Genomic DNA, 17,064 nt, shown 5'->3' with positions numbered 1-17,064 from the left:
GGTGACTATGTGAGAGAGGTAAACGTATAAGACATGTCAAATTAGGCTTTATGTAATTATGTAAAATAATTAGGTGATTTATTAGGCCAAAAAAGTGTTTCATGCTTAAAAAGTGCTAAAAAGGCAGTTTGAACACATGCCTATTCTGACCCCTTTTACATCTTGTATTGTCGGTGAGTAATTTCAGAAGTGTATAACTGAGGACTGAGAGGAGGAATTTACTTGACGCAGTATTTTTCCTATATGATGCTTTTTTTTTTATATTGCTTGCCAAAAAACATATCAAGTTTAGCTTAGCATTCAGGTTTATTGCTAATATGCATTAGATTTGTTCTCCTCCTGTGCAATAATCCCTGTTAAGGGCAGGTTGCCAGGAGTAATCATGGGGTTTGCCCCCACACCCCTGTGCTGTGTAGTATCTGGTGAAGGTAGTGTCATCAGGCTCTGTGTCCAATTACAGTGACATAGGGGTGGTGCCTACTGAATCTATTTAATATGCAGCATATCCTGTATGGAGTTAGTGTGTCTCACCCACCTGAGTGAGACTGGTCTGACCCAGCAAACTGTCAAGGCTTTGGCAGCTTTTGTGGCCCTCCCTTAGGGGAGAGGTGTGGGCAGGCTATTTCTCTTACTCCACCAGGACAGCTTCTAGGAGTGGTGTCCAGGGACTTCCTTTGGGTTGGCAACATGAGAGGAGCGGCTAGAAGACCGGCCGCTATGATGGGCGGCTGTCCATGTATGATGATAATAAAGGATGCCAAAGAGAAAGAACGCTTCTGTCCTGATTGTGGAGTCATTTGGGAAGAAGGTGCACAAAGAGGTTCTCTTTCAGAGACTCCTCCCTACTACGCTGGGGGTCTGGAAGAGATGGAGGCGCTGTACCATGAGTGAGTATAACTCAGCAATACCTCATAAGCCAGTCCTGATGCCATCCCCCACACCATCGCGGGAGACTCAGGGATTCTGTAAGCCAGCATGTGCACCACACTACACTTCATGTAACAGGGGTCAGTGTCCACAAAAGGGGGTCAATATGAGATGGGCCCGGGCAAACACCGTTACATAAGCATACATTTTACTCAGACGCAAGCACATCAGGAGGCATATATTGGGAGTTTGATTTGTTAGCCCATAATACCGTATGTGTTTATAGATAGTAAGAGAATACTAACAATTGCAGTAATATTTTGTCACTGTCTAAATTTAGGAATATTGTATGGAATCTCCCATTGACTTCAGTGGTAGTTTCTGTGTTATAGTGCTTCCATCTGCACCATCGCAGTTTCATGAATAACTTCCTTAGAATCATGACCCAAACATAATGCAACTAATGATAGACTATTATTTAAACTGGTCCCTTAATTAATCTTGTGCAGTTGCACAAAATAATGTATCTGTTACACAAATAACCCTTAATTAATCTTTTGCTGTTGCAAGAAATAATTGATCTATTACACAAATAACCCTGACATACTTTCAATTCCAAACAATGGAAAAAAAGAAAACAATTGTCATGTGTTAAGAGCAAAAACACTTAGGGGCCTATTCCCTAAGGCTGAATACAAAAAAAATCGCTGGGCCGGTTACGCCGCCAGTTTTTTGAGCGTTGCTATCACGGTATTCCGAAACCCTCGATTATCTGTGATAGCAAAATTCCCAAAACGGGTGAATAGCCGGCGACGTGATGTTCGCCTCTCTCTAAAGTGCTCACCCGGCGACCTGCAACGATCTGGCCTACGCATATCTCGCCAGCAATCGCAAGATTTTAATACTAGTGTAGATGAGCAGGGGGTCTCCGGACCAGAACCGCGCTGATTTCAGCCCCTGCTTACCGAGATACAGGCCCTGTTATGGTGTGACAGTATCTCCTATGCATTTAAATGTCTCGCGTCACGTGATCGTGGGAATAAAATGCCTAGGCGATACCAGCACCCCATAACAGGGTCTGTATCTCGGGAAGCAGGGGGTCCCGGACCTGAAATCAACGCGGTTCTGCTCAGGCCTGGCTGGAAGGTTGCGGGAGGAGTGAACCCCTTCACTACCATAGCAGTGGGAACCGCTATGGTAATAAAGGGGATAACCAGTCCCGCTACCCCCCTGAAGGCCTAAACACCCACCCTTGGGGTTACTACCCCCTTTACCCACAACAACATCCCACAACACATACTGTACAGTAATGAGCAAAACCACTATTATCCAGATATGAATAATAGCTCATTTGCTCATTATAAAATCAAATATTAGCCAGCCAACATAAATAAAGTAAATAAAACTTTCTACTTACCCCTGCCATCATAAAGGGTGTCCTCGCCAGCATACTCCAGGTCCATGTCCTCCGCTGCCAGCAAGAGTACATGAAAAAATACAATCTAATTTCCCCTAACCCCTTAATTACTATAACGTTTATTAATTGCTATGGTGATTAAGGGGTTAACCCAACCTCCCCCCCTATCCACCTGGGAGGCTAAACACCTATCCAAGGGCCACTATACCCACCCTCTACCCATCGATTGGCACAGTGGTATATCATACCCATATAATATGGGCATGATAAGCAACTATAGCACTTAATGGTCAACCTAATAAAAATCATTAAGACCAAAAATACACAATAATAAAATAAATACACAAGCACCTAAACACCCCAACAATAAAATAACTAAATAGCCTAATAGTACACATCACTAAAATGTATCTAATACCAAAACAGCAAAATAATTAAAATTATGTTATTCCAAAACATAAGAATTAAATGTAATAAACACCTATCCAACCAATTCAAGAAATAAAAGCACTTGCCAACAAATCAATTAAATAAAACCATTAGCCAACAAAACAATTAATTAATTTAAAATGCTAAATTCCAAACAATTTAATCCAAATAATAAACAGAAATTGAAAAAATAACTATCAATTGAAAACAAGTACAGTATTTGCCAAAAAATGCATTGCCTGACACTGTATTTATCTGTACCCACAGATTAATATATTATCAGTCAATGGGCAAGCAAAAACATAAAAAGAAATAAATACAATCAGAAACCTGAACAAAGACAATAACATACCTTCAATATTTTACTTACCTTTAGAAGTCTTCACCCTCCGAATCCTGGCGTATCTGCAAGCTCTCGACCCGAGACGTCATCACCCGCAATCCAACTCCATCCTCCTTGAAGCTAAGCATCAGGTAAAAAAAAAAAATCTTCTTTCTTTAATCTTCTTTTACCGTTTTCTTCCTTGTTCTGTAATTTTCTTCTTCTTCTGTTCTATCTTCTTCTTTCAATCCAACCCCATGGTAAATACAAACGGATGCTGCCTCGTCGAGATCTTCTGCTAAAATTAGACGTACAGGCCTTATATATGGCCTGTTACGTCACATTTTATGGTCAGATGTTACAGCTAAAATTCGATTGGACGCTGTATAATGTGCCCGTCTATTTTTTCTTTTTTTAAGGATGTGACGTTATCACCAAGGGCGGTACGTCACATCCTTAAAACCACATGACTGATATCACATGGTATTACAGCCATCGGGATTGCAGACAATCCCATTGGTTCCATTCTAAAAAGGATGTCACATCAATTGGTACAGGAACCAATGGGATTTTCTGCAATCCCATTGGCTGTAATACCATGTGATATCAGCCATTTGGTTTTAAGGCTGTGACATACTTCCCTTGGAGAGGACATCACATCCTTAAAAAAAAAAAAAATTGTGTGGATTTACCATGGGGTTTTGGATTGAAAGAAAGAAGATAGAAGATAGAACAAACAAAAAAATATTCCCATTACAGGCAGTCCTCGGTTATCCAACACAATGTGTTACTCAAAATGGCGTTGTAAAGCGAAACGTTGTAAAGCGAAACACGTTTTCCCATAGGAACACTGTTTAAATGAAAGGTTCCGTTCCTGAAGGCATTTTTAACACTAAAATACACCAAATATTTTATGCAGGCAATAAGATATGCAGCACACACATAAATTATATAGTGTATATACTGTATTATATATATAATATAACATAATAAATAATATATTATATAGTATAATATAATATTATATAGTATAATATTATATATATATACGCTCTTACGACGCTTTGCAACGTTGTTTATGTGAATGTGTATATATACACACATACACAACGTTGCAAAGCGTCGTTAGAGCGTTGGATAAGCCATTTTGGCGTTGTGAAAATGAATATAGGTATGCATTGCAAAGCGTTGGATAAGCCATTCGTTGTAAAGCGAAGCGTTGTAAAACGAGGACTGCCTGTATATGGGTATGATATACCAATGTGCCAATCGATGAGTAGAGGGTGGGTATAGTAGATCCTGAGTGGGTGGTTAGGCCTCCCAGGTGGTTAGTGGGGAACGGGGTTAACCCCTTAATTACTACAGCGGTTATTAATTGCTAAACTGATTAAGGGATTAGGGGCTATTAGATTTTTCCTAGTATTTTTTCATGTACTCTTGCTGGCAATGGAGGACATGGACCTGCAGTATGCTGACGAGGACGACCTTCATGATGGCAGGGGTAAGTAGAAAGTTTTATTTACTTTATTTATGCTGGCTGGCTAATGTTTTATTTTGAATGGGCAAATGAGCTACTATCTCTATCTGGATAATAGTTATTTTGCCCCTCACTGTAATGTATGTGTTGGGGGGTGGGGTGTTGGGGGGTGGGGTGTTGTTGGGGGTAGAGGAGGTGGGTAGTAGCGTTGTTGTGTATATTTTTGTTTATTGTGGCTAGAGGGATTGGGTGAAGGGGGTAGTAGCCCCAAGGATGGATGTTTAGGCCTTCTGGGTGATAGCGGGAGGGGTTAACCCCTTCATTACCTTATTGGCATTAACCGCTAACGTAATGAAGGAGTTAATTCCACCCGCAACCCTCCTCAAGGCCTAAACACCCACCAAGGGCCAAATAACACCTTCACCCACCGCCTCTACCTACAATAAACATGGCACTAGTAGTTAACCACTTTATTGCCTTGAAGATAATGAAGTTGCCTCTAAATGCATTTTTAGTGCATGGAATTCATGCCGGGGGCCTCTAGTGCTGATATTAATGGGTATTGGCTCCGGAGACTCCTGGCATCAATCTGAGGCATTTCTCTTTCTTAGTCCTCTCTCGCCGCCTTCTCAGCAGGTTCTCCCCAGCCTCACGCCAACATTTCCTGGCATGACAATTTTGGGAGAAACTAGCCATTCTAGAGCCACGTTTGGCCTCAATAAACTAATCGAGGCTACTAGAATTGCACGAGATTCAGAACCTGCCGATATGTGGCTTATCGCCGCTCACCCAGCGATGTGTTTTGACGGCTGCAAAAATTGGCGATTCATGCCTTTATCGCCCACTTATCGAGGCTTACAGAATAGCAGTAGGCATTTTGTCCGAAAAGGCCTCGATAAGTCGGTTATCAAGGCTTATAGAATAGGCCCTTTAATTTCAAACATTAACATGTTGCTTTTTCTACTTGTGCTTATAGAGCACCTGGTAATTAAACATTGAAAGAGTGGATCTTAGGAGAGCTTTCTTCTCAAATTAGGTATTTACAAGCACATGATTTCAAGGACAAGTGTATCCATCACTTTTAACTCTTGTTGCTCCTGGAAAGACCAGAAACGCATTGGATCTGAAGCAGCGTTCAATCTTGCAATTAACAGCTATTAAAAGTGACAGTTCACAGGACGTCTTTTAATAAAAGGAGGAATGGTGATGAAAATGGCTTAATGCCTAAAACGTAAAGCAGAGAGCCATTGTATAAACCAGGTCAGTGCTCAAGGACCATCAACAGGCCAGGTTTTCAGACCAATACATATTTAAACAAGTTGCCATAGTGATAAATAGACCTATGTTACTTGGTTAATTATGTGTTAAATAGATAAATCTAGAAGACCCGGCCTGTTGGTGGCTCCTGGGGACTGAACTTGAACTACCTTGTGATAAAAGCTAATGGATTCAAAGATTCAAATGGACACTGGGCAACATATGAATGATTTTTTGCAATATTCATTGGTAGTAATAATCAGGGCTGGTGCAAGGGTATTCAGCACCCAAGACGAAGCTTCAGACCTCTAACCTCCCTCTTCATCATCTTATCCGACCCCCTTCCCACTCCTCAATTGCCCCCTCATCCTTCCTCTCACCACCACCTGTCCCTCCTTCCCCCCCCCCCTCTCACCCCCTCCTTCTCTCACCCCTCCTTCTCCTCTCACCCCCTCCTTCTCCTCTCACCTCCCTCCTTCTCTCTCACTTCCCTCCTTCTCCTCTCTCACTTCCCTCCTCCTCTCTCACTTCCCTCCTTCTCCTCTCTCTCACCCCCCTCATTCTCCTCTCTCTCACACCCCCCACCTTGTCCTCTTTCACTCTCACCCTCCTTCTCCTCTTTCACATTCACCCCCTCCTTCTCCTTCCCCTCTTTCTCTCTCTCTCATCCCCTCCTTCTCCTCTCACCTCACTCCTTCTCCTCTCTCTCACCCCCTCCTTCTCCTATTTCAATCTCACCCCCTCCTTCTCCTCACTACCCTCCTTCTTCTCTTTCACTCACCCCCACCCTTCTCCTCTTTCTCTCACCCCCACCCTTCTCCTCTTTCTCTCACCCCCACCCTTCTCCTCTTTCTCTCACCCCCACCCTTCTCCTCTTTCTCTCACCCCCACCCTTCTCCTCTTTCTCTCACCCCCACCCTTCTCCACTTTCTCTCACCCCCACCCTTCTCCTCTTTCTCTCACCCCCACCCTTCTCCTCTTTCTCTCACCCCCACCCTTCTCCTCTTTCTCTCACCCCCACCCTTCTCCTCTTTCTCTCACCCCCACCCTTCTCCTCTTTCTCTCACCCCCACCCTTCTCCTCTTTCTCTCACCCTCACCCTTCTCCTCTTTCTCTCACCCCCACCCTTCTCCTCTTTCTCTCACCCCCACCCTTCTCCTCTTTCTCTCACCCCCACCCTTCTCCTCTTTCTCTCACCCCCACCCTTCTCCTCTTTCTCTCACCCCCACCCTTCTCCTCTTTCTCTCACCCCCACCCTTCTCCTCTTTCTCTCACCCCCACCCTTCTCCTCTTTCTCTCACCCCCACCCTTCTCCTCTTTCTCTCACCCCCACCCTTCTCCTCTTTCTCTCACCCCCACCCTTCTCCTCTTTCTCTCACCCCCACCCTTCTCCTCTTTCTCTCACCCCCACCCTTCTCCTCTTTCTCTCACCCCCACCCTTCTCCTCTTTCTCTCACCCCCACCCTTCTCCTCTTTCTCTCACCCCCACCCTTCTCCTCTTTCTCTCACCCCCACCCTTCTCCTCTTTCTCTCACCCCACCCTTCTCCTCTTTCTCTCACCCCCACCCTTCTCCTCTTTCTCTCACCCCCACCCTTCTCCTCTTTCTCTCACCCCCACCCTTCTCCTCTTTCTCTCACCCCCACCCTTCTCCTCTTTCTCTCACCCCCACCCTTCTCCTCTTTCTCTCACCCCCACCCTTCTCCTCTTTCTCTCACCCCCACCCTTCTCCTCTTTCTCTCACCCCACCCTTCTCCTCTTTCTCTCACCCCCACCCTTCTCCTCTTTCTCTCACCCCCACCCTTCTCCTCTTTCTCTCACCCCCACCCTTCTCCTCTTTCTCTCACCCCCACCCTTCTCCTCTTTCTCTCACCCCCACCCTTCTCCTCTTTCTCTCACCCCCACCCTTCTCCTCTTTCTCACCCCCACCCTTCTCCTCTTTCTCTCACCTCCCTCCTCTTCTCTCACCTCCCTCCTTATCTTCTCTCACCTCCCTCCTTCTCGTCTCTCACCTCCCTCCTTCTCGTCTCTCACCTCCCTCCTTCTCTTCTCTCACCTCCCTCCTTCTCTTCTCTCACCTCCCTCCTTCTCTTCTCTCACCTCCCTCATTCTCTTCTCACCCCCCTCCTTCTCTTCTCACCCCCCTCCTTCTCCTCTCACCCCCTCCTTCTCCTCTCACCCCCTCCTTCTCCTCTCACCCCCTCCTTCTCCTCACCCCCTCCTTCTCCTCTCACCCCCTCCTTCTCCTCTCTCACCCCTCCTTCTCCTCTCTCTCTCATCCCCCTCCTTCTCTCTCATCCCCCTCCTTCTGCTCTTTCACTGTCACCCCCCTCCTTCGCCTCCCACTTTCACCCCTCCTTCTCCTCTTTCTCTCACCCCCTCCTTCTCCTCTCTCTCACCCCCTCCTTCTGCTCTTTCACCCCCCTCCTCCTCACCCCTTCCTCCTCTTCTTCTCTCACCCCCCCCCAACCCTTTCCTCTCATTCCCTCCTCAACCTCCTTCTCCTCCTCTCACTCAATAACAAAATGTCATGCATCATATCTTTCTGGTTATTCTGAGAGAAATGGGGCAAACTGCAGTGGAAGTAGCTAGGGTCACCAACAGGGGGGAAGAGCCCGGACAAGTGTCCCGGGTCCAGTGGCTGCAAGAATCTTTGCCCGGCTGCCGGTTCTCTCATTGCCACCGGGCTCTGGCTCTCCCCAGCTGCAGTCCTCCCTCACTGACACTAACACTGTCCCACGCCGAGCCTATGACGTCAACACGCGCCGGACCCGGTCGTAACTCTAGTCCTGGGCCCCCGGGAAATCTGACGGAACCCCCGGAAACAGGGTCCTCCAAGAACAAAAGGCAGCATTTTCATCAAGCTATAAATTGGACAATAATTTGCAATAACCAGTATGCATATTGGCCAACATTTACCAAGTCATCTTCTGCCATAAGACACCTTGTGACACTGGAAGAAACGTTACAGCCAGTTCACTTGAATGGCCCATTATGTGTAAGTACATACAAGTCCTTGTATAAACGCTCATAAGTATCAAAGTGCAAAGTCCTTGGTGGGAAAAAAAACCCCTCTAGCAGCAAATGGGTTAGAATCGGAATACTTTATACTGTACAAACTACACAGCGTTACTTACAGAGTCAGTGCTTACAGTAAATTAGAACATTACAGTAGGTCAAAGTGCATAACAACCATGTTGAGCATAGTGATGTGAAATTTGAAGATCAACATTTTTGTCAATTTAAGAGTTCTTAGCATACGACAATCTAGAAATAACTAGTCACCCAGTTTTATTCAGGAGGTTTATACATATTTAGGTGCTTATTAATTCTGATACAAATATTCCCTAAGTAGCACTATACATATTGCTTCACTTCTTAACCCCTTGGAAGGGTTCTGTCTATAATACTATGTCTATCATTCTTAGCTGAGTGTTATTTCTGTACACATACAGTAATTGGTAAACCCTGGTAAACCCTGTAATCATGCTTATTCAGCTAGGAAATTAAACCTTTAAAAGGCAGACCTGTGGGTCAATTTGTGGGTCATATACATCGACAAGATCTTTAATTGGTTATGACACTTCATTTGCAAATCAAAATATGTTTTCACCTGCTCATGACACCCTTAATTACCGGTTTCACATTTTATAGAGAAAAAAAACAGAGCATCGCTTTTTATGTTCTGTATTTTTCAATATACCGGACTACAAAGATGTTCTAGTCAACTGCCATAAAATCCCACTGCTTTTAATTAGGATACATTGCAGATTTACTAACGCATGTTTATCTTATTTTACTAGTATCCTCCAGGGATAAAGCAAAATGCTGCCTAGAAGGAAATACTGTGCATACAGTAGGGAAATGTATCATAGCAGTGTACTGTTCATTAAGGGAATGGTTTATAAAAATGAGTCATACAAGATTATAATAAAATATGTACAAAATATTTGCACACGTTGGAATATTGGACTTATGCCGTTTGTGATAAAAATGAAAATGGTAAAATATATAAATTTTTATTGCCAACATTCGCAGGGTTTCATAGCATTTCTCCAATTCCCTTACCATCTATCTACCTTATATCGCACTCCCTCGTATTAATATGTAAAAAATAAAAACACATCAGTTTAGCAGCCCAATCCTTCATATGTATGTAAATGTTTATATAATTAACAATGTAATACAATGAATAACAGATTTTGATACTTCAGTGTGTTACCTTTTCTGTTTCACTTGAATACAAATATTTAGAAGATGCAGTTATCATCATGTGGTATAATGTTAGTGGAATGGAAGATTGACTATTAGTGCAAGCCACACAACAATGTTCACTGTTATGTTATGGCTGTAGGGATATTTCAGGCACAAATACATCCTTTCAACATGTAATGAAATTTGAATGATGGGAGGGGATAAAACAAGACAGAATACTAGCTATAAATAGACCAATTAAAGTAGATAACAGAAAAATGAAGTTAGTGGAAGAGTGGAGAGTGAGCAATATACTGTAGATAAGTATTTGAAACCGAGATTAAAGCTGCAGTTCAAGCAATATCCTACATGTGTATTTTTTTTCAAAATAAATCTGTTCTGTACTATGAGAAAATACTTGTAGCATTTTTTTTAAACAAAAAACAATTTGAAGACATTTTTAATGTATTCCAATGTAACACATTTTTGTTTCTATAGCAACCATTTACAAAGTCACATCCCCTTCCTCTTCTGAAACTGGCTCTGGCTCTTGAGCTCTGCCCTCTCTCTAGCAGTGCACCAATTGTATCTAGTGACTGCCTGGTCACATGATCTTCCACACAGAACTTTGCCTGTTGGGTACTCTTCTGTAGCACTGACAGAGATTTAATGAACCCCCGAGGCGAATCTTCGCCGATCAATCACAGGAGAACGGATCGATCGGCAATTTAGCTAATCACTTGTCAGTGTGCAGATTGTATTGGTCCACAAAATAGAGAATTAGGGAGAGGAGCTCCCATAGGTATGCTCTAATAACTCTTAGTGGTAGTGGTATGCAACTAATAGGACTTAAAGATGTCTGACGGCAACATGAAATATAAAGTATGGATGGTCACGGTGGGGGTGTGTGTAAACCGCTATCAATGATGACAATCCGGATTAATATACAGATGAGTATACATATAGTTAATATTTCAGTGTCCCAATGGAGCGTGAGTAACTACCTCTCCGTGTCTGGACCCAGCGCTGAGGCTAAGAAGTTTGTACAGTCCTGAATTACACGGTGTATAACAGAGGTATGCTCACCTGGTCCAAATGTAGAGAATGCAGGGTACACTTGCCTTGGATCCGATGTGGGGACTTGAACTCCCTGAGTTGTAGGTCTTAATCTCCCGGACGGCGTCAATGCTACAATCGCCTCTTCTCCCGGCTGACACATGGGAGAAGTCGACTCGGCTGTGACGTCATCACTCAGCGACTCTGCCAACGGGCGTCCTGATGGAGTTCCATGCTCCCCGCTGGAATAGCGGGCACCACCTAACCACCGCACACAGATGAATGACCGGCCCTTATGTGGGGGCTCTGAATAATGCCGTCCCAATGCGTGCTCCAATGTGTTAGCCAAGATAGATATGAAGAAAAAATGGGGCACTGCAGGTTGTAAAAAGTGAGTCTGGTCTAAGTAAGATGAATAAAGTTCTTTATTGGGGCATATGAGCCAAAAAGAATAAAAACAGCACAAAGTATCCCCTGACGCGTTTCCCGCCACCCTGAGCGGCCTCACCAAGCTTACAAACTAACTTTAAAGAAAATGTAAAAATACCTGTAGGAGTTTGATTTTTGCAAAAAATAAAATTAAAAAATAAATTAAAAAAAGACACCAATTGCCCACATTGCGATTAGCACAATGGGTCTTAGGAAGGACTAGGCCTGCTGACAGCTTTCCCCAGGCCAAAGTCTAGACCTGGGCCCTGGGTTGTTGAGCGGAGGAGGATATTTTGAATGATTGTTAAGTTAGATGGGTGCTGAAAACTTAAGCAGGGAGGGGGGAGCAGGCTCTGTGTACCTGTACCTGTGAGACAATACCCAGCAGTAGAGAAGGGCCTGACCAGGTGGCTGATTACAGAAGTTGGGCCCAACTTCCGGGTTCTGCTGCGTGGAGGCGCCGGTCTCGGGACAGTTATCCCTGCTCTCCCCTCCTGTTGGCGACCCTGGGAAGGACTGCATCTGTTAAACAAAATGCTTAACACTGCCATACTAAAGGTCTAGATCCGAGGTGGGCAACCCTGTTGCCATTCACCACTTGTGGCGAATTGTCAGCAAAGTGTGCCGAATTCCCGCCTGGAATCGCTGTGCGGCCCGCGAAGATGGCGGCACAATGGATGGTAGGGAAGGAGCGGCAGCATTGTGACGCGCTCCCCCCTCCCTTGTCCTCCTCCCCCCCTCCCTTGTCCTCCTCCCCCCCTCCCTTCTCCTCCTCCCCCTTCCCTTCTCCTCCAGAGCCCGCTCTAGCGACACAGGGAAGATGGTTGGCAAGGCGCGCGCCCCCCCGTATGTCGTGCTCTAGCAGTGTGACCCGGAACTTCCAGGGTCTGCTGCTAGAGTGCGCTTCTTACCTTGCGCTTCTTGTCCTGATATCGGTAGCAGCCTGGAGAGAAGTGTATGTGTCTACAGTCCTCCTGGGGCCCGCTTCCACCACCGTGATCAGGTAGGCATGGGGGGGGGGGGGGGGTGTTTATGATGATGAGGAGGACTGCTGAAAGGGACTGGGGGGATGGTGATGAAGGGTGCTGGGGGGGATGGTGATGAAGGGTGCTGGGGGAGTTGGCGAGGAAGGGTGCTGGGGGAGATGGTGATGAAGGGTGCTGGGGGAGATGGTGAGGAAGGGTGCTGGGGGAGATGGTGAGGAAGGGTGCTGGGGGAGATGGTGAGGAAGGGTGCTGGGGGAGATGGTGATGAAGGGTGCTGGGGGAGATGGTGATGAAGGGTGCTGGGGGAGATGGTGATGAAGGGTGCTGGGGAGATGGTGATGAAGGGTGCTTCTGACGCCGATGTAGCCGAGTAGTCAAAGTGTTCATGTTTTGAATAAACTTGTTCAAGCAGTGTCTCTCAAATTTTCACATGCGCAACATAATACCTCAATTTTTACATGGTGTGGCTACAGTATTTTCACTTCTAATTCGCCACACCTGTGGCTACATTGAAAAATAGGTTGCCCACCCCTGGTCTAGATCGACCGAAAGGATGGACGTTGTTGTTGTTGTTTTTTTTAAATAAAAATATCAGTATTACCTTGGACCATATGAAGTGAATGTATTCGCCTCATTAGAATACTGTATGTGGGTCTTTTAACTACTCGCTAACCCCTCTTGTTGACACACTACATTCCATGCCACAAACATTTATCTAAGTACCTTGATACAGTACACTAAAATATAACAGCTCAAAATAAATAGGACATCAATTTTATAGGGTCATGTGACCTGCATTTCGGGTTATACGACCTGCTAACTGATTTTGAATGTTTGGCGAATTTCATTTTTTTTTTTTTGCCAACTTTGAACATTTTCACTAAATTTTTCACAAAATAGAAGGGCAAATGGTGCCTGGTTTGCAAACTTAAGTGAACATTTTGCACGTCTACTTACAAGCCCTGAAGGCCTGCTTCTACAGGAAGTGCTATTATTGACTTCTCTCAGTCTTACTCTTTGTGTTTTTACTAAAGGATTATTACATGTATTAGTGCAGCAGCAATTCAGCACATCATATACAAAGATATAAAGTAATGAACGGAATAATGGATGAAAAATAATTAGTGACCTAAAAAATATTGTCACGCCTAAATGGAGGGGCAAAAATGTGCATACTATAACTTTCTCTGGTAAACGGGTGGAGATTATCATCAAGTCAACCAGCGTAAACCAAATATGAATACGTATAAACATATAAGTATTATATCTTTAAATTCTAAAATATGCCCAAAGATCTAAGGTAGATGCAAGTCCTTAGATATGTATTCATTATTCATTCGGTGGGGATCAGGACCTAGTTACAAAGCATTACTTTTTAAATGTAAGAGAACCCACAAACATTATTTTTCCATTACAATTTGTCTATCGAAATAGAAAACTACTGTATGATTTGACAAAGTTGTAAGTAATCAGAATAAAAAGGGCAAAATAATGCTAATTTGCATAGAATTGTTTTAGGATGCGTATGTGGGATGCATCCCAATTGGATGAATCCCTAGTGTTTTAGATCAGTGTGTTAATCCAATTTAACAAGTATGGACAAGGTCAAAGTCATTTCACAGCACCAAATGTCAATATAATTGAAGACTAACAAAAACGAGTTATCGCTCTCCATTATACTGTTGTGAGTAATTAGGGAAGCTTTAGTGGTTATGATCCTTTTTAATCCTCCAAGCACCTGGGTCTTACCTTTGCATGCAGGACCCAGCACAGTTTATGTGCCCTGGGCATTCAAATTGGGGAGAGTCACTAACTATTGTAGGAATTTGTCTTGACAGATGAACAAAAACACGTTGAGATACAGTGTACAAGACAGCGCCACTTTCCTAGCACTTGATCCATAGATTTGGTGGTGCTTGAGTCAACTATATTAAACTTGCTGATTATTTGTGACTTGGAAAAAACATTCATGAAAACTGGACAGACAGAAAGACAGCTAATATTTTGAAGTTCAATTAAACCTAATGTTGTGCCACGGTTCTTGAGGAGATGCAGTCAACTGGTTTATGATCATGTACTTCCTGAATGAAGATAAATATTCCTTACTCTACAATTGAAAATGACCATGCAGTACAGAAGAATGGCACGGAGTATGACCAACTCTACAACCAAGTGTCCCATCTGATGCAGTTTCTCCTTTCAATTCAATCAGCCAATTCTGTGGTGGTGATTGTTTCATAAACACACTTGCTGATATAAATTAGCCATAAAAACTACTGTATTAATTTATGTAAATACTGTCAGCCTCTTGGCAGGGCCACCGACAGGGGGGAGGGAGACAGCTGGGACTCCTGTCCTGGGCCCGGTGAGTAAAGACCCCAGCTGGCAAACTTTGCAGAGGGGGCCTCCTGAAAGGTGTTGCAGAGGGGGCCTGCTGGAGGTTGTCTTTGAAGGTGCATCTCCTTCTCTCTACTCCCTCCTATTTACCCTCTCCTTCCTCCCCCTTTTCACCTCTCTTTCCCCCCATCTCGCTCTTGCCTTCCTCTCTGTCTCCCCCCTCTCTCCACATCCCTCTCTCCCCTCTCCCCCTTTTGTCTCTCTAACCTCTCTCTGTTCTCCTGCCTTCTCTCTTCCCCCCTTCTTTTGCTTCCTCTCCATCCCTTCTCTTCCCCACCCTCACGCTCTGTCCCCACCCCCTCCTCTCTCGCTCCACCTTCTCTCTCCCCCACATTCTGTCTCTCTACCACCTCCCTATTCCCCCACCTTCGGGTCTCCTCTCCTCTCTCCCCCCTCTCTCCTCCTCGGCTCTTCTCCTCTCTCTCTCTCTCTGCTCCTTTTCCCCTCCCCCAACACAGGTCCATAACTACCTGCGTTATGCTCTTTTCTCCTTCATTCCCTCCACACCCAACCTAAATCAACATTAGTATTTAGTCAGACTATTTATTTGGGGAAAACTGTGATTTGTTTTGAAAAATCTGAAATTGTTTGCAGGATGAGTCAGTCCAGATCTTAACATTTCTCCTGAGAACCATCACTACATTAAGTATCTAATCAAATAATAAAAAAATTGCTCTGGTAGTATTCCATTTTGGTTGTTCGTAGTTCATAATTTGCAATGCAATTCAATGGGGGCATACAGGTATGTAGCAAGGCAAAAGTGGTGCAATTCTGAGGCAAAAAATCTGCACCTTATATATTAAGGCAAAAAATCCCATTGAAATCAATATGATTTTTTTTTTTAAATTCAATACGGTGCATTTGATTTACCCCACTTTAGCCTTAATACCCATACCCCATGTAGTCTTATGTTTTCAAGTATTTCCTGTATGAAGATAAATATTTCCTATCCTGCATTCAAAATTAACATACCATTTAGAATACCACTAAGTATCCATCCAGCCCTCAAAATATCCTCATCTTTAGGTAAGATATACTGCACATAGAAATGATGTTAACAGTTTTGAAAAATGTATCATTTTGAAGTTTCCAAACGGTAAGAAAGCCTTTGCACCAGGCAGCAACATGGAAGCACTTGTAAGAATGCAAGGGCTCCAATAATGCTTTTCTTGTGTTTCTGTCGTCTAAGCAGGAGACCTTTTAGACAGATGTAAGTTTACGGCTGGCAGTGTAACATAAAGCTCCGCTGAATACTTTCTAATTTATTTTTTGGTAACAGCTGCATGGTAATAAAGGCCCATATTTACCAATTGAAGCTACAGTATGAATAGCCTGTAAGGTTTCTTCTGGCACTGGAAGGTATCTTATGGCATATTGTAGCACCGCTTAGTAAATATGGCCCAAAGTATCTGGTTTAGCCTTCATCGTTTTTCTTCAGCAGTGCACCGCGTACTCCTTCCCCATGGGATACCACTTCCTGTATCTGATTCAAGCCAGGAGCAAGCTACCGTCGCATATACAAACAACATGGTCGTGAGTACTACCTGAAGTGATTGCATCATTGATATTCAACTTTTTTTGATTTATTTTTTTTACACAAAGATTGCTCAAGTCTAACTCTAGGAGATATCACCTTTATGTCGTGAGGGGTCTGTAATTTCCACTTTGTGGTCTTTTACGGGCATCCCCTTGGGGACTATTATTAAGGTTCTCTCTTCAACCAGGGAGTATAAATGACTTTCTGAAATATATGAAACCCTTTATGCTTATCTGACTACATTGTTTTTACAACTGTTATTACAAACTTGGTAACATATGATCCATATACAGTATAAAAGACACTTATGGATCATTATTTCTACACTCTAGAGCAGGGGTGCGCAAACTGGGGGCGCAAGATTTTCAGGGGGGGGTGGCGGTTACAGAGGTCTCACGGTCTCCCACAAGGCCTTTAAATGAAATGCCGGGGGACCGCGCGAGGCCTCTGTATCAAACTCACCGTGACTTCCAGTGACGCGTCACCATGGTAACCCGTCGTCATGTGACGTAACATTGCCAAGCCTGGGAGGAGAGCAGGCAGGCGTGTGCAGGGGGAAAAGTTTGCGCACCATATTTAAACTACCCAGAAATTACCCGGAACTGGCCCAGGGAACCGGTGCCAGGTATTTCCATCCTCCTCTGCTCCCATGGTCCTCCTCTTAGAGAACGGCAGGAGCAGAGCAGGAGACACTTACC

The 17,064-nt window shown here is 44.1% G+C and overlaps 1 protein-coding gene across 3 annotated transcripts in view; it reads right to left on the bottom strand.

Annotated features, from left to right (window-relative positions):
- Positions 1–17,064, bottom strand: part of SMYD3 (SET and MYND domain containing 3) — a 1,022,776-nt gene that overhangs the window by 162,276 nt on the left and 843,436 nt on the right. The window lies entirely within an intron of this gene.

Source organism: Ascaphus truei, chromosome 4 (assembly GCF_040206685.1).
Source record: "Ascaphus truei isolate aAscTru1 chromosome 4, aAscTru1.hap1, whole genome shotgun sequence".
NCBI lineage: Eukaryota > Metazoa > Chordata > Amphibia > Anura > Ascaphidae > Ascaphus > Ascaphus truei.
Note: the sequence above shows the minus strand (reverse complement) of the source record. Positions and strands in the feature narration are given on the sequence as shown.